Source organism: Bradysia coprophila, assembly GCF_014529535.1.
Source record: "Bradysia coprophila strain Holo2 chromosome X unlocalized genomic scaffold, BU_Bcop_v1 contig_173, whole genome shotgun sequence".
NCBI lineage: Eukaryota > Metazoa > Arthropoda > Insecta > Diptera > Sciaridae > Bradysia > Bradysia coprophila.
In genome coordinates, this window is record NW_023503302.1 from 3,043,602 (window position 1) to 3,066,191 (window position 22,590).

Here is a 22,590-nt window from a genome sequence, read left to right on the forward strand (position 1 = left end):
TCACAAGTGTTAGTTTGAATGGCATTCCAAGTATACAGTTGAAAAGAGTTTTTCGCCGCGGCAAATCATTTCAGTTAACTAAAAAAAATGGAAAAAAATGAAAAATCTTTTTCATTATTTCGACTGTATTTTTGAGGCGTGTTTGTCTATTTTTTTATGTGTGCTGTTTTTCCTGCAGAAACGTCCTGTAGAAATATATGGGCCATAGTTTTATGGCGTAACATTAGATTACATTGCATGGTACGGAATATCATATTTTTGTTATGTGTAATACACAATTGTGTATGTGGTCGATAGACTTTTACTGGCTGTATTTGTAAGCTATGGTACATTTGTCTCATTTTTGGTGTTTCTATTATTTGCGGTGTATGAACATTGAAAATTTATTGGGACAGGCTTGAAATAAAAGAATAATAAAGTCGATATTGTGAGGAACAACGTATGTATGGTTGGGCACATTTATGGAGTGATATAAGCAAAATTTTTGGTAAAAATTATTCAGCTTCTCTGACTGTGTAAGTTCCGAAATGAATGTGGTTGAATATATAAAGTTCTGATAGTAGGACAAGGAAAATTAAAGGGCAAATGGGCTAAAATACGTAGTCTTTCATGGTCTCAACCGACAATATATTTGAGATCATGAGACTACGTAAAATATTTCAAACTTTTGAGACGTTTGTTTTCACCAGAGCTCTTTAAAAGTTCCACTGCAATCAATGTATATTTTCGGGGAATTAATTTTCTAAATTTCCAAAAATATAAATTTTTCAAAATTTCCTATAATTCCCTAAATTTTTGTGTTAGCAAATTATGGAAAATTCTTAGAAAATTGCAGCGAAATTTTGGAAAATTTATTTACCAAACATACACAGACTACAATTGCATACAAATTCTTCAGAATGTGTTCTCTTAAAATTTATGTTCCAAAGAATGCAAATAACGAAACCTGATTTTCCAATATCATTTTTTTTTGGTTTAATATAAACCCGTCATGTAACTTCAACGGAAAAAATTTATTCGTCCATTAACTCATACCATACATCGCGCTTTACATTTTAATATCTTGAGTCTTTAAATGTTTGAAGACATTATGTAGAAGAAGCTTGGCGTGCATGAAAACTTCGTGGCACAAAAACGAGCTTGCATGGAATATTATTAGGTTTTCGCGAGACTTTATTCTTCATTCTTCTTCACTCTGTCGAGAGACTTTTCCATTATATATCTGTTTAATTATTCGATTGATAAGAGGATTCTACGTTCGAAATTTTTCTCAACTTATTTCTGTGTGGGTGTTAGTGTTTTTAAAGAGTAAGGTTCGCTTAACGTACAAGACATTGAGCGCAAAGTTTCGCATCATTTTATTAAACATTTTCAAACAAAGTCTCCTGTAACAACTGCGTAATATATTAAAAGTTTAAGTTATTAACCCAAACCAAAATTCTTTAGTTGCTTGTAAACTCAAAACATCAAAAGACATAAGATCTAATTTGCTAATTTCATCTATTAGCATAATTTGTTCGTAAAGCTTAACTCTTTCTTCATCAAAGGCTCATTACGTAAATAATTAAATCAATCTAATAGATCTTGGAATTGTTTTTTTTTTGTACCGTTAATTCAAATCCACAAAAAACATTCTACAACAAGTTTTATATACGTATATGTTGGATGGATTAGAGAATTTTCTTTTAAAAGGCAACAAATAAAAGAAAATTGGTCACATGGGACTGTTGTGTATACAATTTTGGTATAATATGAATATCCTTGTAACTACTTGTTTGTATAGAAATTCTATATTAGAGTGGTATCGTGTGTGAAATATCTACTTTTCCCTTATATAAATACAAAATCTTTGTATATATGACCTTACAAAACGTATCCTTTTCTTAAACCTCTCATATATACACATAAGATGTGTATAACTCCCGTACAGACATGTGTTGTATATGTAATAATCTGGGAACGGCACTAGTGAATAAGAATGAAGGTAAAACCATACTAAACATCTCTAAAGCAGAGCTACTTATTCAACAAATATACGATATGTTAGGTGAAACTTTAAAGCATTGAAGGCAAAATGTGTGTTCGGAACATCGGTGTGTATAAGTTCAATTTTGTCAGAGATTTTCTTAAAAACATCCAAATACATAACACATTCATCTATATGTGGATATATATCCATCCATACCATATATACACACAATATACATTCACTTTATTGAGTCAATTCCACTTGTTTACTAAATTCCTAGAATGAATCGTGAAATATAAAAGATATTCGTTATTTTGTCCATACATTTTTTAGACGCATATATGAAAAACAAGGTGAATTTCTCGGCTCTCTCTCCGGTACGTATAAGTATGCTTTATAGTAAATGTTACTGGGTGTAATGTGTGTGTACGAATGTTTGCATGGAGAATCGTTATATCCATCCGGATTCTATCAATTCGTCGAATGGAAAATATAACAACAAAACAACATTAAAAGAGCACGTAAAGTTTTTTTTTTTCATTTCTGTGTTACCATTTTCTTATTTTGCCAATAAAGTATAGTCGAGGAATACCGAAAAACTTCTTTTATGTGTGTGCTGATGCGGGGAGTGAGTGATTTGGACACGTTATAGTTCTGTGTGCAAATGCGGGAAGAAGGAAAATAAAACTTTTTCTCCTATTAAGAGGTGATATGTGCTTTTATATGAAACAGGGTATTTAGGTTGTGAAAAACTGCAAAATAAAATGTATTAGACATATTTCGAAACGAATGTGTTGTGCTAAGTGATTTTACGATATATATAAAAATCGGTGGAAATTTATTGACCCATCTTCTTTCAATTGGTTCACTTTGTAGCATATCACACGTTTCGAACGAGTAGCATTTTTTTCGGGATTTTCTTTCCAACTCCCACACTCCAGATACAGATCATACGTTCCAATATACTCTAGTGCACATATATAGGCAGTTGGGGAGAGGACCTCTCCCCCCCAGAAGCAAAGAGGTTTCGTAATGTATAGTATTTAGTTCTTGGTGGATAAGAGAAGAAATTTTCCGACCATAAATTTGTTATTAGATATATTTGCTCTACGTGATATACTTTGTGGAAGATATATGCTTTCCAATATAATATTATATTGGGTATTTATGTACGTTGTAAGGTTGTTGTTTTGGGATCGTTTTTGTTGCTATTAATCGGCTGGTATATCTTGTTTTTCGATACGGTCTTTGTGCAAATAAAGATTTGTTGGATTACCGTAAAACACCACATTTTTCGGGTTTATACGATGTATATTTTCAATGGGCAAATAAATGACTGCAATTTCAGTTCGCACATTCCCAATGTGATAAGGAACATTCAAGAATTCAAATTATCTGTTGAATACTTTTGTCTACAATTTTCCGACATTGTTTTATCAGTTCCTCTATGTACCATATAGACACAGTCTTCGTGGTGGTATACACTAAAACGTTAAACTCGTGGTGTTAATATCAATATAATCGTAAGGATTGCATTCAAGGTTTAATTGTGTTTTCATAATTGTGTAGTGACACTATATATAGTAGTGCATGAACGACAATGTACAGTACGAAACTTTATTCAGATCGTTGTACTTACACTCGATAAAAATTAATTTTCGACACATTCTTTTATTGTAGGGATTATGTGTTAATGTTCTCATTCAACTAGATACACTGTCTTACAATAACATTATGTAAACTTTGTGTACTGTTGTTTGGGATGCATATTCAAGTTTTACAATTTTTATTTATTTCATTGATTATCTTCTTCTTGTGCTGGACGATCCATTGAAGCCGGTGGTCTTCGCCTGTTTATGAGACATAGTCCTTTGATTAGTATGTTTCGACCAGCCGAAACATCCCTATTCCACACCGTCTTCAACGGTGTATCGCGATTGATGTAATTCGCCTGTTTCTCGAAAACCTTTCGATATCGTGCTTCGCCATTCGCATAATAAATTTGTTTTGATGCAGCGGCCGCCTCGTTGTACGTTACGTTGTGATTCGTGAACATTCGTTGCGTTCGCGCTAAAACATCAATCGTGATTGCGTGTGGCGATTCTCGTGTTACTATCGAACTTGGCAGTTGCAAGTAGTAGTCGCTTGTTGGCTCACAATCCGAGCAGGTACGGTGTCGATGCCCTTGTCTTTCCCATCGTTCGTGCCGTGCCTTTTCGTAAGCGTTACCTTTGAAATATCTGAAACACTTTCCGCATACCTGGCTGGTGTTGTACTCATCGACGAATACTACGTCGCAATTCTCTCGTTTCTTCACTGCGTCCACAAACTTGCGCACACCCGGACACCGTCTGTACTTTTTAATCGGTGAATTAGATGGAAATTCAGTTCCGCCTACCACAAATAGATTTCGCTCGCCACTTGATACGGGTGTCACCAGATCGTTCACAATATTGTCTATTGTCGACTGAGCCCGTTTGTATTTGTCGAATTGCAGTCGCGTGTACTTTTTCATCGTGTACAAGTCGATGCCTTCGTTGAAATGCTGAAGCCGATGCGCTATGTACACCCGATACGTTCTCGATTGTGGGCTAATCACGGATTGATAGGTCGAACGGTGTGCTTCTCTTTCCTCACGACATCTTCGCTCAAAATCATCGGTCCAATTTTTCGACTTTCGGTCCCGTATATTCTGGCATGTCATGTTATGGTATTGTCTGCTACTCAATTTCACCAATCGTTCTTCGTTCGCTGGATCATCACGTACTACGCCACTGATGAATAATTTATAACCGGGATCCAGTCCTATCATTCGGGTATATTCGCCGTTCTCGTACCGGTTTTTGAATTGTTTGTATTTGGCTTTCTGTTTGTTTTTCAATGTTTCGAATGATTCAGGTCGCGGATCTTTATCACTTTCAAATTGGATCGATACAGCAACACTGTCTGTTGAAATTGAACATTTGAATCTTTTCCCATTTCTTTCCATTCGCTTCAGTGTCTTTTCGTTAAGGTAGGCCAACCAATGCTCGCGCTCATTCGCCTTAAATTCTTTGGAAGTCAACCCAACTTCCTTCGTGCGTTTGGCATTCCATTTTGTCGGATGTATTTCCAAGTGTTGAAGCAACAATCTCCATGTATCCGAATCGATTTGTATGTGTTTCGTCTTATACGAGTGTAGCGGCACAACGGCGAAATTGGACATTAGCATTCGCTGGTAGTGGCGGATGCAGTACAGCTGGTAAGCGTCTATGTCTCTTTGGATATTCACAAATAAGGGCACAATCCGGAAAAAATGTTGTTTTTGCAGTAAATCCTGCAAGAATCCGCGTTCGTTGCTGTCCCTGTTATCGGCGGTGATATTGTCCGGAATGTATTCAACCAAGCGATCGATCAGCGCAGCGTTTCGATTACATCTGCTTCTCCTGTTGAATGCGAAATTTGCGGCCGCTTGAAATGATTTCGTTTCCTGCTTGTTGGGTTTCCGGTTGTGATCGAGAATATGCCACCATGTAAACAGCTTCACAATCCGTCGCTTAGCGTGTGTCTTTATATTCGTATGAAACACCGTTAAGTACATTTGATGGAGATTCTTGATGGCATTGTTGAGACAACTTCTACTCGGTCTCTCCACGTCACTTTGCTCCAGCAAAGTACGGAAATTTACAGGTAGATGGCCGATGAAATCAAAATATCCGCCTTGAGTGACTCCTTCGAAAATGCGTTGAATGTATGGTGCTGGATCTTGATCGAAGACGTCCGATTCATCGTTGTATTCCTCGTTCACAAAATCTAACTTTGCCAATGATCCTAGCACGCAAATCTTGGTAGCGTGGCGACACATGTCTTCAATGCAATCCGTGATGATGGTTCGATGGTCGGCCTTCAACAATGAACCCAGCGCACATTTGACGACGGTGATTGACTTGTATGTCCGATCCTCCTTCTTCGTGTATCGATTTTCGCGTTTCCGTTTCGGTGCGTTATTCGGTTTATCATTACCATCGGACGGTGTTGGACTCCCATCTCGTGGCGACGGATTCTCTCCTTTCGTTGATTTAGTTTTTGAAGCGGAGAAATCTTGCAGTTTACGTTTCTTCGATGTATTGCCTCGTTGACTTGTGTCGCCGACATTTTTTGTCTGCAGTTTACGTTTCTTCGATGTACTGACTCGTTGACTTTTCTCTTCCGTATCGGACGAGATTTCTATTGTTGGTGCAGTGATTGCTGGAAGAAAATGCGGAATACGAATTAGCTGAGGTTGAATGATAAAAAAATTGCCAATTTATTGGTGGCCGTGGCTGGGTGACTTTCGGTGCGGAGTTCGCTTTATTATTATCATTGGTCGGTGTTGGACTCCCATCTTGTGGCGACAAATTCTCTCCTTTCGTTGATTTCGTTTTTGAATCGAAGAAATCTTGCAGCTGGGTCTGCAGTTTACGTTTCTTCGATGTATTGCCTCGTTGACCTGTGTCGCCGACATTACTCAATTTTACATCGTCTTGAAGCTTCCGTTTAAACCGACCGATCGGTGGCCACTCTGATGCGGGTAGGCCCAGCGGGAAAACATGAGTGGAATTTTCTTGTTGAATTAACTGATCAATTCCATCTGCTTGCCGTTTCAAATTACTTTCGTTTTTCGTATGTGTCCTGTCGACGGGCTGCGTGTAACGTAAACAAACGCGAAGCACAACACAATCTGGATTATTTATGTTCTCCTCTGACGTCGCGCATCCGATACCAATTTCGTCGCCTTCATGCAGGTCGACCGTTGTCGTCGTCGAGACGAGTTTGTTGTTGACATAAGTCCCATTGAAGCTCTTACAATTCATTATTAACAACTTATTGTCAAGCGGATCGTATGTAATTGTGGCGTGTTTTCGCGACGCGTATGTTGAATTTACCACCAAATCAAACTCCTTCGTTCTTCCGATCGTATTTGACCAACGTTTCGGTCTGTAAATGATTGGAGCTCCTATGCTGTTGCCAATTTCTTCCAATTCAACATGCATCTGAAAGTTACAATTAAAAATGACATTAATTTAAGGCACAATTTACAAGAAATGCAACTGCTTCTACTCAGACAATTAACGGGCAAATTGTGTGAGTTGGGTAAAACAAAGTCAGTCGCTACCTAATGGTCATTTAGAGATGATATATTTACCTGATCTGTGATTTGTACATCCCGTTGCAAATCAATGATTTCGACTTGTTCGGTTTCGAATGAACGCCTTGAAGACAATGATTCATCACCTGCAATGATGATTCAATTAATTCGGTTTTGAAATCGTTCTAAAAATGTAAAATGTCACGACGGACGATTCAGATGAATGAAGGGGAATGACACACTTTACGGATTCTACAATCACTCGCGATACAAAAGAAAATTAAATAAAAATTTGAGGAAACTTACGCGATGCACCTGCTTGTGGTGGCTGCTCAGTCTCTTCGGGTACTTTAAGAGATTTGTCACGTCCCGTCATGTTGCTGCTGTTGTTGTAGATGTTGATAATTTACTGAAAAATGAATTTAATGTTGAGCTCAGATGTAATTCTATTCTAGGTAGGCACATTGATTTATGCGAAACAAAAAAAAAATTGATAAAAAGACATACAACATGCAACTTTGTAAAATTTTTAATTTTTTTTCTGTACTGAAAGTAAGCATACAAATTTGTCGTGTTAGCTTGTGCATGAATTTTTATGCGTTTCAGTCTTTTAGTTTTTTTTTCTATACTGAAAGTAAGCTACTTTCAACTAGATACAATCCGTTTGTGTCGGATGCTAAATTCTACAGATTGTAGTGGGATGTAATAAAAAAGTATTAGCTGAGACAATTATCACTACTTATGGGAAGATTTTGCTCTTAAAGCAATACGAACGTACGTGTCTTATGCAATGTTTTCTTTAGGAAATCTACGAATTGCGCCAATACAAACCGAATATATCTTTTAAGATATTTATCTAGTAGAATTATTGCAAATCGCATTGGATTTTCCAATCCTAGGCTGAGAAATGATACCAGATGCCCTGTGGGGCGGAAGCAACGTCATCTGTTATGATTTCTCTGTTCCCAGGGCCTCGAAATGTTAGTTAGAATATCTATGCAGATTGAAAACAATTAACGAATTCCGTATGCGAAAAATGAAAAAATGTCGGAAGCGTAGTGTAGGCTTCCGGAAATCCACATCCATCCGAAGATGTGTCCGTTATTTGCGAACGATACCTTAGTCTCTCAACTCGCTCCAGCATCGTAATGTGTATTTTTGTTACTAATTTTGGGCGGAAATAGCACCACCAACTTAACTATTGTGAAACTCTATCCGATCCCGAATGCTTTTGTTCTCTCGTATACCTGCCTGCATTTTCGTTGCCTAAAATTTATGGGCCATTATTTTGCCGTTCCAGTTACCATCTCGAACTACATCATTTTCAAATTTCATTAGCATGTCCCCGAACACAATAGGAACAATTGTATCCCAACAACCCCATCATCACGTTGAAATTACAAAAGTTCAATCTTTGTAAAGCCTTTTAGCACGATTAAATAAATGCGCTCAAAATTATAATCTTAATATTCAATGTTTTATGCGAGAAACAATAACAACAACAACATTTATATACCACCAGCATATCTCGCACCACATCCAATATTATTTATTAGAAAGTCCGTATAGTTTGTGTTTCAATATAAACCATCCAACATAAAATAATGTATTACAATTTTCCCCACCCCATACCATATTCTCTCGCAAAACTCACACCGCTTGAGCATCGTAAATATTTACTCAACATAAGTCTAGATGTGTTACACATTCCATTGCGCTACTATATGTATAATTATTAGTATTTACAATTAAATTCAACTTCAATCCTATTTCACATTCATATTAAATGCTGAGAGCTACCGATGCCTATGTTCAGCCCGTTTATATAGATTGTATACAATACAAAACTGTGGTCCCTTTCAATGATGATTATTAACATTATCATCCAATATCCAACCCCCCTCCGGTATCTCCATCTCAAATAACCATTTTCAATATAAGCGTATTCCATACATACCATATAAATACAAGGGGATTTTCCCATATAAAACCATCGTGTAACAATTTAAATCCATACTTGAAACCAGCGAAGAAATGCCACATTGGAAATGTACAAATGATGTATGGAGTTGTATGGTTATTGCTGAAACCGAAGAGCGAAACTCAAAACTCTAAACTCTAATTCAATTTGTAAAATTGTTAGTTATGATAGCCACTTGATTAATAACTATAGTTGAATGCATAAACTATTTATTATATCACATACGAACAACAAAAACATCCATGGTAGTATATAGTATGGACGAGGACGTGTAGTACTCGTACGTTACATATTATGTTATATACGAGCGTACACAATGTGAGCATTATGCTCACATAGTTTCACAGAAATTTCATATTTCACCATCAGTCGCAGACCTTTATCATCCTCTCTGATGATATTAAATACGACATTGTCTTTGTATGTTGCTGTTGCACTGCATTAACAACTTCACAATATCGGAAATTCGTTTTTATGAAGGTAATTATGGGAACTTTAAAATATGGTTCGGCTTATGGCATGTGTGCTGCATTATTACATTGTTGTAATGCACTTTCAGTATTATTAAACATAATCAATCGGATGAATTAATCACCTTTTATGGTGCGAAATGAGCTTTCTATTCGATCTAGGAAATTTGTCATAAAACAGAGCAGATACTAACGTAACACGTCCAATTGATACAATTAATAGCTGTTGGTCATTTGTAAAATGTTTATTGAAAATGATTTTGGTTCTTGGCTGGTCAATATGCACCCGGTTATTGTGCAAAGAGAAGGTCAAAAATATTTTACATTATGTGTGCATTGCATTGTTGGATGGATGTACCATGAAAACTTTCCACTGAACGTAAAGTTTTTCGTTTTCGTGTGATGCAATAAAGTTTCTTGAACTCCTTGTCTCATATTTTAAGTTTATATCAGTCAGAGATGGTAATGACTTTTCGAAATTGTTTTGGAAATACGTCAGGGATTTATTTATTTTCGATCTTATACGTTGAAATTTTGAATCTTTTTGATTTATTGACTTTTCTACTTGCTACAGTGGCAAGTTGCATGAAATATAATAAATTATAAATTAATCAAACTTAAGAAATCCTCTACATAACTCGAGAGCTCGGAACAAATATCAAAGGTCACATTTTACTGTGTTTATTGACCTCGGCTTCGCCGTGGATCAACAAAATTTACACAACTACATTTGATTCTTATGAACGTAAATTACTGTTGTATCGAAGTTTATGCGTATGCGCTACCTTATTATAGTTAAGTGTGGTGACCGTGTAACATTTTACTGCCTGCCCCATACATGTGAAAGTTGACCGTTACATGGCGGTTTCCTCCTGCAAAAATGATAATAATAATAATTTGTTTATTTTTTTCCCTTTCGTTTGCAGTTTCCTGTCTCTACATTCATTCATTCGTTCATTTTTCATCGTCACACTTTATCATCTTCAAGTTCTTCATTTATTTACATTTGGTTCAATCATCTTTCTACCTTAATTCAATCTTATCTATCACAAACTCACTTAACTTTACTTCGAATCGTTTCGTTATTTTTTCACTTTTTATTTCAATCGGCATATCGTCGAATTGCTTCAGTCCAACATACCACATCATATTTCTTGTCGCTTTTTTTTACTGTTGGTAGTCTGAAGTCGTTTCTGCCGCTTAAATTTCTTCCATGCACTTCACCATTCATCCTTGTCTGTTCCACCAGATATCCCGGTACCATTCCGTTCTTGATTTTATGCACCAACTTCAACTTCTGGAACCATATTCTTTGCTTTATCATTATTGCCAATTTGTCAAGCATACTCTTTATACTTGTGTCTCTTCTGCATCTGAGGATTATTCGCATAGCACTGTTTTGTAGTTTTTGCATTTTGTCCATCTCCGCTTTGTTGGCTGTTAGTAGGAGTGACGCACAGTAGTCAAAGTGTGGTGCTATGATTGATTTATAGACGCTGACTCTGGCTTTGAGTGTGAGATTCTTTGATATTCTGCTGAACACATCAACCTTCCTTGCTACTTTCTCACACACCAATTGAATGATCCATTGCATGAAGAATATTTTTGCTTCATTTTACGTGAGTTCCTTTGTGCTATTCAACTTTCGCATAGGACAAGCAATTTTCAATTTTTAGTATCTCTCTAATTTTAATTACAATCTAGGTGAAGTATTTGTTTGAGCTTTGTGTAAAGACCCTTGTATTTGTTGATCAACGATCGGTAATAGAGTCTATGTTTGGGAAAATATTTTGCTCCATATTTTCCCAATTTTTTTACATTTTTCCAAATTTCCTGATTCTTGTGTGGAAAATTTAGGAAAATTTTGGAAAAATTCAAAAAAATATTGGAAAGCATTTTCTCAAAAATAATCCCAGGTAACAATTAAGTGAATCTTCACATAACTTAATATTCTCATATGCTTCAACCTGATTTTTAGATCTTATTGCTGAAAGATTTGGGTCGACCGAGTCTTCCATTTAATTTATTTAAAACAATTTCTTCAGTCCCAAATCTATCGCCTGCGACAATCCAGGAATCAGGTTGCATCAAACTAGAATGGTTAAATGTTATTTAATCACATTTTCCATTGTTGAAGGCATTCAAAAAGGCATCGAAACTTGTATCTCAACAATTTGATGTGGGAATTGGTTTTCGTTGCAGGTTGCCTCAACAGCAAAAAAGTATCCATTAATGATTTAAAACTATTTGAACCGTTCAAAGTTAAGAGTCAATTCGCCAAAACTTCAACCAAGTTGTATGAAACATGAAAACAAGCCATCAGCGATTTTCGGCGGGTACACAGTAATCGATTCAGGTGATCCTCCTGAGTCATTTGCAACAAAAAAAAATCCTCGAAATAATTATGTTTTCACGCCAGAAATCATGAAAAAATGTACTGCGCGAGTGTGACCAAAATAGTTTTTGTTGCATATCACCAAGAATACGTAACGCATTTATCTGAAATTATGGTCATTGGTAGAGGTGTTGACGCCGCATAAGCTGGCCTTTAAAACATTTCGAAATTTTTCGTGTATGTGGTGCAGTAGCTATTTTAGGGGAAAAAAATGCCAACTTTTGCAGAGTGTCTTCAAAAAGTTACAACGATAGACTTCGAAGATATGGGTGTCGTTGGGTAGGTAGTGACCTCTACTATCCATGACACCATGAACCTACCGCGGCACGACTTTCGTTGAGCTTCAATTTTGATTGAAGTATACTAACAAAAAAAGTTCTCTATAATTCCACTTTTCTTCGCGTCTATTTCATTTTTTCTGACGTATGTGACAATTTTAAATCAGGGCTGCAGTTACTGGCACCTTACGCTTCGGGAAATTTCGTTTAGGGCCTATAAAATTTGAAACAAAACCAACTGATTCAATTGTGTCATATGTTCCTCGGGTATCTCCAGACTTCCTAGTATGGCCAGTGCGGCACTGTATCAAGTGTTTACTAGCATATTAGAATCATATTTTGTACTTTAGCCACTTACCGGAAGGATTTGGAAATATGTCGAATTTTTCGTATTCGTACATTTGTGAAAATTTTCCAAATCCTTCCGGTAAGTGGCTAAAGTACAAAATATGATTCTAATATGCTAGTAAACACTTGATACAGTGCCGCACTGGCCATACTAGGAAGTCTGGAGATACCCGAGGAACATATGACACAATTGAATCAGTTGGTTTTGTTTCAAATTTTATAGGCCCTAAACGAAATTTCCCGAAGCGTAAGGTGCCAGTAACTGCAGCCCTGATTTAAAATTGTCACATACGTCAGAAAAAATGAAATAGACGCGAAGAAAAGTGGAATTATAGAGAACTTTTTTTGTTAGTATACTTCAATCAAAATTGAAGCTCAACGAAAGTCGTGCCGCGGTAGGTTCATGGTGTCATGGATAGTAGAGGTCACTACCTACCCAACGACACCCATATCTTCGAAGTCTATCGTTGTAACTTTTTGAAGACACTCTGCAAAAGTTGGCATTTTTTTCCCCTAAAATAGCTACTGCACCACATACACGAAAAATTTCGAAATGTTTTAAAGGCCAGCTTATGCGGCGTCAACACCTCTACCAATGACCATAATTTCAGATAAATGCGTTACGTATTCTTGGTGATATGCAACAAAAACTATTTTGGTCACCCTTGCGCAGTACATTTTTTCATGATTTCTGGCGTGAAAACATAATTATTTCGAGGATTTTTTTTTGTTGCAAATGACTCAGGAGGATCACCTGAATCGATTACTGTGTACCCGCCGAAAATCGCTGATGGCTTGTTTTTAAGTTGTTCGAAGTTTTGGCGAATTGACTCTTAATAGTTTTCGAATGACGAACACGTTAAAAACGGTTGCTGCTTGCAAATTTTAAAATGGCACGTAGCAACTTGCCATCGCATGAAATTGTGAATTCTGTTTCAAAGACGGCATGTACCTTTACATGCATGTGGTTATTGCTTTACGACTGAATGACTTCAATTTAGATGAAAGTTATCTGATGAATGCATGACTTTAGATATACTTTGATAAGTAACACTGAATGAGCTTTTCCAAAGTGATTTCTTACATTCTCTTCAACGTCAATTTATTATGAACACTTCCAATGCTATCAGTTTATAGTAGCACTTAATGTGCGGTGGCTCTGTTAATTCGTTTCAACAGATCGATTCAAAATCTTTTGTGCCACCGAGAATTGAAATGCCACTCTTTTCAGCACTCATTTGAGTGTTGTAAAGTGACTTATTTCAGCATCCGTTTGATGTGATATTACAACACTCAAAGCAGTGTTGATATGGAATTTGTATGAGTTGTTACAGCATTCGTTTGAGAAAATGCAAAGCAATGTGATCGATCAAATTTGAAGAGTGAGTGTTTACAATGAAAATTATGATTTTTTGGGCATTTGTCTATTTCAATTCTCGGTTGGCAAAAAGCATGTTGTGTTACACGTATTGTAATGAGATTTTTTCAGCACACGACCCAATTTTCCTTGGGTCTAGTGCTGAAAAAATCAACATTACAATACTTGTAACACAACATACTATTACTTCATTAGTTTTAACATAAGTTAAATGGAAATTCGTATTGATAAAAATTTCTCCACTATCAATTCCCAGCAGATTGTTTCACTTGTCTAGGTAACCACTGTCTCCCATTTTACTATTTAAATCAAATAATGTCGAATGTAAAACACAGTGACACGTTACAGCGATTCATCCAAAGGAAATGCAATAACGCTATGGTTTGGCCTTATTTATCTGTAGGAACGAGGACATTATTTTATTATTATTTTTTTCTTTTTTCAAGCACAGATGCATTTACAAAATTACATTCTTCAAAATGCTGTACAGAAACAACATTTATAATGAAAGTCGGGTTGCTCTTATTAAGTCAGCATTGAAAAGATTTCATGTAAATTTTGTGGATTCATCACTTATATCTCGAGTTGAATGTTGTAACCGAACGTTAGTCTCGTAAAACCTAAGCTTCATATCTCCTATAATGTATACATTTCTGGGATTATTTCGTAAAAGAAGATAATGCAAAAAAAAAAAAATACTTACTCAAGCGAAGGTAGTTCTGCCGTGAATTTTAGCTACGGATGTCTACAAATTTTTGGAATCCAAGTAAATTATTGTACAACTTTTCATGCTCCAGTTCCCTGTTCGCACGCTGCATATAATTGACAAGGTATGTATGCTTGTATAGTATATGCATGGATATGGGATACAATACGTTCAGTTCGTATGCATATTTAACAACATTTTCCATTTGATGCTACTCTCTTGCTGCTAAAGTACAACTTTAACTCTTAATAAAAATAATTCTTCTGTTGGATAGTCTCGTTGGTTACACATGGCATACGTATAACAAAACAAAGCTTTGTTTGATAGACCTATATTCGTTACAAATTCATACATTTTCAGTTTTTTAAATATTTACACGCAAAACATATAAACTTCTTAATTTCATACATATCCCCCAGGCTCAGGAAAAAAAACCTCAAATCGTATTAGCATCGAGGGATAGATGGAAAAAGAGAGAAAGAGATAGGGCGAAAAGAAATTGGAAGAAATAAGTATATTTCGGGTGCTAGTAATCATACATCCATACAAACACGTCGGTACGTAGTATTCACATAATGTTGAAAACTTTTTTTTTTCCTTTTTATTCATTTTGGTTCTTGATCAAATTTAATTTAAAAAGAATCATGCACGTCCCCAAAGAGACATGAATATATTTCACGATTTTTTACCTAAATTTCGAGTACTTCTCTTCCAAGAGTAAATAAAATCAGAGCCAAACAAATAAAACTGTTTATCTGTAGAGGATATATATATGCTGCCGTTGTTAGATTTTTATACGACTGTTATATATATAATATGGTAGAAGAATATAATATGCATAAGGAACATGGAGTTTATCTCTCTGGGGTCTATGTGTCGTCGTCTAACTTAACCCAAATTCATATGGTTTTGGAGTGGAAAATGTGAACCTGTTTAAATCATGTGTAATGTACGCTGTTATACGATGTTGGTTTAACGTCTTCTTCCCATCTACCATCTACATTGAGTTTGCTTTTACAAATTGTTGTGGTTTTTTCTTTTATGGTATATAGATTGATTAAGTCTTGGCATTTGAGCTGCATTTAAAGGTAAAATCAAGCGGTGAAATATATATACGATGATTCGTTGCTTGCCATTAATATTATTTAAACCGAACCGACGCTTAGCTTTATAACATTATAGGAATTTAGTTTATTTATCTTTCAATTATCTTGGAAGTGTTTTTTGTTTCAGGCATAATATTTGAGGAAATTCCCTGCAAATCTGAAACCTCTTTCGAACATTCTCTAAAATTTTCGGAAAACTTTTAGCTATAATCTTACTAAATTAATTTTCAAATATTTGGTTCTGGTTTCGTTGTGTCGAAGTGACGCTAAAAGTCGTATCAACTATATTTACTTTTGAAAACATTTATTGATTGAGATCATAAATTTCGGAATACTAATCAATTTAGATGGGACGGGTTAATTGTCACTTCTTCCACTTCTGCCATGAGTCTGTATTTTCAATTTATTACTTAAGTTGAAGATACAAAAAGCATATAATCCTTGTTAAAGCTAGTTCGTTCGTACCAAATTTCTATATTGATGATGGGCTTATAGAATTCCCTAGAGTTGCCTAGTTGTACAGTGATTGCATATTCTAGAAAGTTTTGCTTCTCTATTTTCGAATCGTCAATTTATTTACAAGAGGAGTTTTGTTCAAGATCCATAAAATTCTTTCAAAGGATTCCGATTCTGGTATTAAATTTTCCAAAATATCAGAAAAGATATTTAAAGCTTGTAAATAAGCGCTTTAGAGCTAAAAACGATTCGACCAATTTTTCTTTTTGTGAACAGCAATAGATTACATGACAATTTGGAATGTATTCAAACCAGTTGATATGTAATACAATTCTGCATTGTGTCATTGATAATAAAACTTAATGACCATTAAGGACCTCAATTTAAGGTGTAACCGAACTTGGGTAAATGCTGTTATCGGGTAATGTCGGTACGGTACAAGTCGACAAAAAATGGGCAAATGCCAGGGGACGAATTCCTGTATTTTTTTTTGTAAATAGCGACGTTTATGCTAGCAAGTACGAGCAAGGAAACGAAATACTGTGGTGTGAGTGGAAGGATAAAAATGCAGATTGCTGAAAATCGGGTGAATTCTCACTTCTCACTCATCGGGTCACTTTATTTTCCGTATACCCTTTTCCGTATACCCGAATTCCGTTCGCTGGTGAAACGTATCATACAGCGATGTAGCGATCTTCCTTTGACACTAGCATAAAAGTAAATCGATATTGTAAATTACTCTACATGTGACCAGTACTCAAGAATTGAACAGGGTGCTATGCCAATGCCGGAAATCATTACTACTGAGGTTTATCGTCAGACAGTATCCCGTGCAAGTTTTCAGTGGTACGGTATCAGTAGTGTCTATGTCTACTTGCAGCTCAAAAAAAACTACTGAAAGTAGTTTTGGCTTCTTTTGGGTCCAATACCGTTCACATATAAAAGAGTATCCTGGAAAATGCCTGTAGTGCACGACAATACAAAACATATGGATAACCATAATTAAGCTCAATACACTAGGTCCCACCTTTTGGGCGGGTCAGGTCCCTTGACTGATAATTTTTTTCAATATCTTTTTGATCATTTTCATTGTTGAACTTCCGAAGCATCACTGATACAAATGCCTACATTTGATCCTAATTTATTTTTACATATGCTGTATTCCTAAAAAAATTGTCAAATTTAGAACATTAATATATCGATTACTCTATACATTACAACAAAATTCTTCAAAAAATCTTTGAACGTAAGACCGAATGATCTTTGAGTTCTTATGTTTCTTATAAATTTGCAGCAAGATTTTCAATCAACCAATCAAACTCGTATGAGCTATGTATTATTCTGTTTGATTGCCATTTTGTCGAATTGAATCAGAGTAGATGCGAAGTTTAACGAATATGGAACGATGAGAGGCCTTTTCACTTTGGTAAAAAATTTAAAAAAAACCCATTTCGTAGAAGGATGAATTCCCTGGGAACGAACAAAACGCCTTCTCATTACATTTCGTAGAAGGATGAATTCCCTAGGAACGAACAAAACGCCTTCTCGCGACATGTACCACATTTCATTTGAAAGCAGGCATTTTTCTGCCGTAAGACAGTAAGAACATCTTTCTTTGGTATTTAGTAGACGGATTTTTGTTAGTCAACTATCAGATTTGTTAGTCAACTATCAGATTTGTTAGTCAACTATCAGATTTGTTAGTCAACTATCAAATTTGTTAGTCAACTATCAAGTTGTTAGCAGTTCACTAACAAGAGATGTTTACCGGTTAGAGGCTGGGCATGTACTGACGAAATTTTTCTTCCTATTTGTTTCATGCACATCATCGAAAACATACTTATACGATTTACACACACTACGCAACAAATTCAAATTTCATCAAAGTAATCTTTTTCGATTGAGGCTATAATCAACAGTGTAAAATCCTGTTTTTATGGCATAGCTTCCAGATCCTTCGTCCCACATAGCCCATCTTCGAACTTAGCGTTGGTATTTTACTTCCACATATTTAAAAAAAAATCGTGCCTTGAACGATTTTTTGTTACCCAGATTAAACGTTTTTCATGCCATTTCATACATTTTCAAGCACAGTAAACTTTTTTGTTACCCACATATTTCGGTATTTTCTGGTGTAAGACCCTGACTTTCAGTCAAGGGAAAAACCGCAGCTCGTGTGAATTACAACCCTCGCTTCGCTCCACAAACTTTAGTCGTCGTAGTTGTCTAATGTTTGGTTTGCTTTGGCCGCAAACTTATCGCTCGTCCGAGCTGTCTAATATTGCAATACGACACTGCAACTCTTGTGAATTACGACACTCGCTTCGCTCGGGCCGCAAACTTCACACTCGTCAGAGTTGTCTAATAATAAGTTTTAGTCTAATCGCAAACTTCTCGCTCGTCCGAGCTGTCTAATATTGCAATACGATACCGCAACTCGTGTGAATTACAACCCAGGCTTCGCTCCGCAAACTTCAGTCGTCGTAGTTGTCTAATGTTTGCAGGGGTCGTACTACTCCTTATTTTCCTGATTTTCCTTATTTTTGAAAAAACCACCTTATTCCTCCTTATTTTTGAAAAAGTTCCTTTTTTTCCTTATTTTTCAATAATTTTGACGAGAAAACTACATTTTTGGATAACAGATAATAAAAAAAAATCGCTGCGCGGCAGAATACTGAGCAATAGGGTCATCGTAAATCTTCACCCGATCTCCTACTGCTAGTAAACAAACCATAGAAATGTAGTTCCTTGTTGTCGATTTTACTGAAGAAAAATATCCACGTGGATTACAGTAATTTTGCTACCTTCCCACTCAATGGGAAGAGCGGTGTTGAAGAAGGGGAGGGAGGGTAGAATTGAAGGTAACGGACGAATGTTTGGAAAGAATTGCCTCTGTCTCACGCTAAAAAGCGCGGTCATACTAAGTCAGTTAAAGCATCGACTTTACAAAAAGTCAGTCTCAGGGGTCCCAAAGTTTCAAAATTTTGGTGGACGCCACTTGTGTGCGACCTGTTGGAGGCTTGAAAAGGTCAATGGAATCTACCTGTTCCAAGTCATCTATGGGAAGAATCATTATTTTATTATTTCACTGATGTACTAAGAGGGAAACTTTCCCAACAAACTATTTGGTGGTAGATCACACAAAAAAACAAGACCTACATAAACTTAAATTCATTTGATCAAATTATTGTGTTGTTTACAAATTTGATATAATTCTGACCTCAAATCTCTACTTCACCTAAAAGAAAATTAAGGAATGTAGCATATTGAGAAATGTACAGTTTTATCCTGAGGTTCAAAACACGACCTACAACCAATGGAATGTTGTAAAGAGCCATAGTCTTATTTTGTGGGTTGTGTGGATTATTTTTATTAATATTTACACGTAAATATTCACAGTCCACAAAATAAACAATTGACATGGTATAAGAAAGTAGCGGTAAGCTAAGGTTAATAATTTCAAATTAACTTTTACTATTAAACCATGGTAATTCATAGGCCGCGTTCAGGAACGAAAAATTCTTCACTGAGTGAACATTCGTTTCGTTGAGTTAACGCTGTCAAGTTTAACTTTGAGGTTAGATTTCTCACGATGTACTTTGGTCGTGAAAGTTTACCCAGATGTCATGAACGTTTCGTTTCTGAACGTGGCCCATTGCGTTTAAGTGGATTTAAGTGGATTAAATTAGTGTAAAATCGTTGAATATGGGTATGGGAATTTTTGAAAAACTTCGTAATTTTTGATTATGAGCCTAAAAAAGCGTGCAGGGGGTGTGCGTATAAAAAATCATCAAGATTTTTACCCAAAAATTTACTTCCAAGCTCCTTATTTTCTCCTTAATTTCAACCGAAAAATTCCTTATTTTCTCCTTATTTTTTTAAAAAAACCTCCTTATTTCCTTAATAAGGCACGCCATTTTTGAGTGCGAGGTCTGTGTTTGGTTTGCTTTGGCCGCAAACTTAACGTTCGTCCGAGCTGTCTAATATTGCAATACGATACTGCAACTCGTGTGAATTACGACCCTCGCTTCGCTCGGGCCGCAAACTTCACACTCGTCAGAGTTGTCCAATATTAGGTTTGATCTAATATCAAACTTATCGCTCGTCCGAGCTGTCTAATATTGCATTACGATACCGTAACTCGTCGAAGTTGTCTAATGTTAGAATTGCTTGACTTTTGTAATACTATATACTCACTGTAGTGTATATGTAATTTTAGGTATATGCTGCTTGTTAATTAATAAAATATAAAATAGCAATTATCAAATACCAATTATCGAAAATCAACTATATTGTTCATTTATTACATTTCTATTTTTTGGCATAACTTCCGAAGCGTTGATCACACATAGCTTATCAACGAACTTAGCCTCAGGAATCCCATTCCTCGTCGATTAAAAAAAAATCATCAAAATCGGTTATGAATTACTCAAGTTATCGTGGTGACAAAAAAAAATAGGTTACAAACAATTACGTTTTTCTTCACATTTCATACAATTATCAAAAATTAAAAAGTATCACATTTTCGTTTTCAATAGGTAAAACACACATAAAACAAAAATGTGATACTTTTTAATTTTTGATAATTGTACATTGTTAGGCGACAAACATTTTATGGTATTAGATCATAGATCATTAGATCGATGTGTACTCTTTATAAGATGATTCTGGAGTGACAAAAGACATAGCTAATGCGTTCTTTTTATACATAAATTCATAATTGATATTCAAATAGCCAACTATCAAATTTGATAGTCAACTGTCGAATTTGATAGTCAACTATCAAGCAAGTTGATAGTCAACTGTCAAATTTGATAGTCAATTATCAAGTTGATTGTATACCATCAATTCTAATATAATTCGTTGGCGAAAACAAATTCAAATGATTTACACACACATCCAAAAAAAATCAAATTTCATCAAAGTAATCGTATCGTATTTAATAGAGAAGTTATCAACAGTGTAAAATCAGGTTTTCCTGGAATAACTTCCAGATTCTTAATCCCACATGGCTCATCTTCGAACTTAGCCTCGACAATTTAATTCCACATCGATAAAAAAAAAATTGTTGAAATTGGTTAAGAATTACTCGAGTTATCCTGCCCACAAGAAAAAACGGTTACAGACATTTAACGTTTTTCATAACATTTCACAAGTTGATAGTCAACTATCAAGTTGATAGTCTACCATAAATTCTAATATCAATATTTGGCGAAAACAAATTCACATGATTTACACACACATCCAAAAAAAATCAAATTTCATCAAAGTAATCGTATCGTATTTAATAGAGAAGTTATCAACAGTGTAAAATCAGGTTTTTCTGGAATAACTTCCAGATTCTTAATCCCACATGGCTCATCTTCGAACTTAGCCTCGACAATTTAATTCCACATCGATTAAAAAAAAAATTGTTGAAATTGGTTAAGAATTACTCGAGTTATCCTGCCCACAAGAAAAAAACGGTTACAGACATTAACGTTTTTCATAACATTTCATACATTTTCAATCAAAGTGTACATGTATGGTTACAGACATTTTTCGGTATTTTCTGGCGTAAGACCCTGACTTTCAGTCAAGGGAATAAAGCAACGGTTGCGCATGTAAAATAGTAGAAGTTCATTAGCGATTGAATCAGTTATTAACAGAGGTCGGTACGACGAGATTGCTTGCATTCCCAAATTTTACATTGCATTGTACATGTTAACCTATAATGATAAAACCATTGGGAATATCCACTGCCGCCTGTTGGTAGAAAAGATACTTTTCCTCAACTAGAAGAAACCCATCTGTTAATGTTGAAGACAATTGCAGAGCGGATGTGTTTATGAAACATTCGAATATTTACGGACTTTACGTTCAACCACAAGCAAAGGAAAATATTTAAGATTTTTACCCTACGATTCAGTTTGGCCTCACAATTTACAATTAACAACTTTTAGATTTAAGCACATGGGTTGTTATGGACTCATAAGAGTCCATGTAGTTGGTCGCTATAAAAGGCCTTCATTCCACAGGAACATTTGTCAGTGATTCAATCGAGTTCGTCGATATCGTTACGTTGCAATGTGAAGCAAGTGTAAAGGAAATTAAATTGAAAATACTTGTAACTTAAACTGAAATAATATTTTGGAAAAAATAGTTAGAAGAATTCTAATCGAATTTGATTAAGACTTTGAATTCAATAGAGCACGCCAGCTTTTTTGGACAAAAACGATAATGTCCAACAATAACAATAATTCCCCACAATAATGCCCCGTCAAAAATGGCGACCATTGTGAATGCATACACATGGACAAAATCTCTGGAAGTTAAACAGGTAACTCCAACCGGGTAAAGGAACACCGTTTCTCAGATCTAATATTCACCTTATAGCATTGCGACGAGCTTATGTAT

The 22,590-nt window shown here is 35.6% G+C and overlaps 1 protein-coding gene and 1 long non-coding RNA gene across 2 annotated transcripts in view; one reads left to right on the forward strand and one right to left on the reverse strand.

Annotated features, from left to right (window-relative positions):
- LOC119068193 overlaps positions 1 to 22,590 on the forward strand; it is a 132,951-nt gene that overhangs the window by 56,641 nt on the left and 53,720 nt on the right. The gene's annotated exons all lie outside the window — the stretch shown is intronic.
- Positions 491 to 22,339, reverse strand: LOC119068209. The gene is made up of 3 exons (XR_005086108.1): positions 22,096 to 22,339; positions 5,582 to 5,595; positions 491 to 502 (listed from the first exon to the last, which is right to left on the reverse strand). It is a non-coding gene; the product is annotated as an uncharacterized LOC119068209 (long non-coding RNA).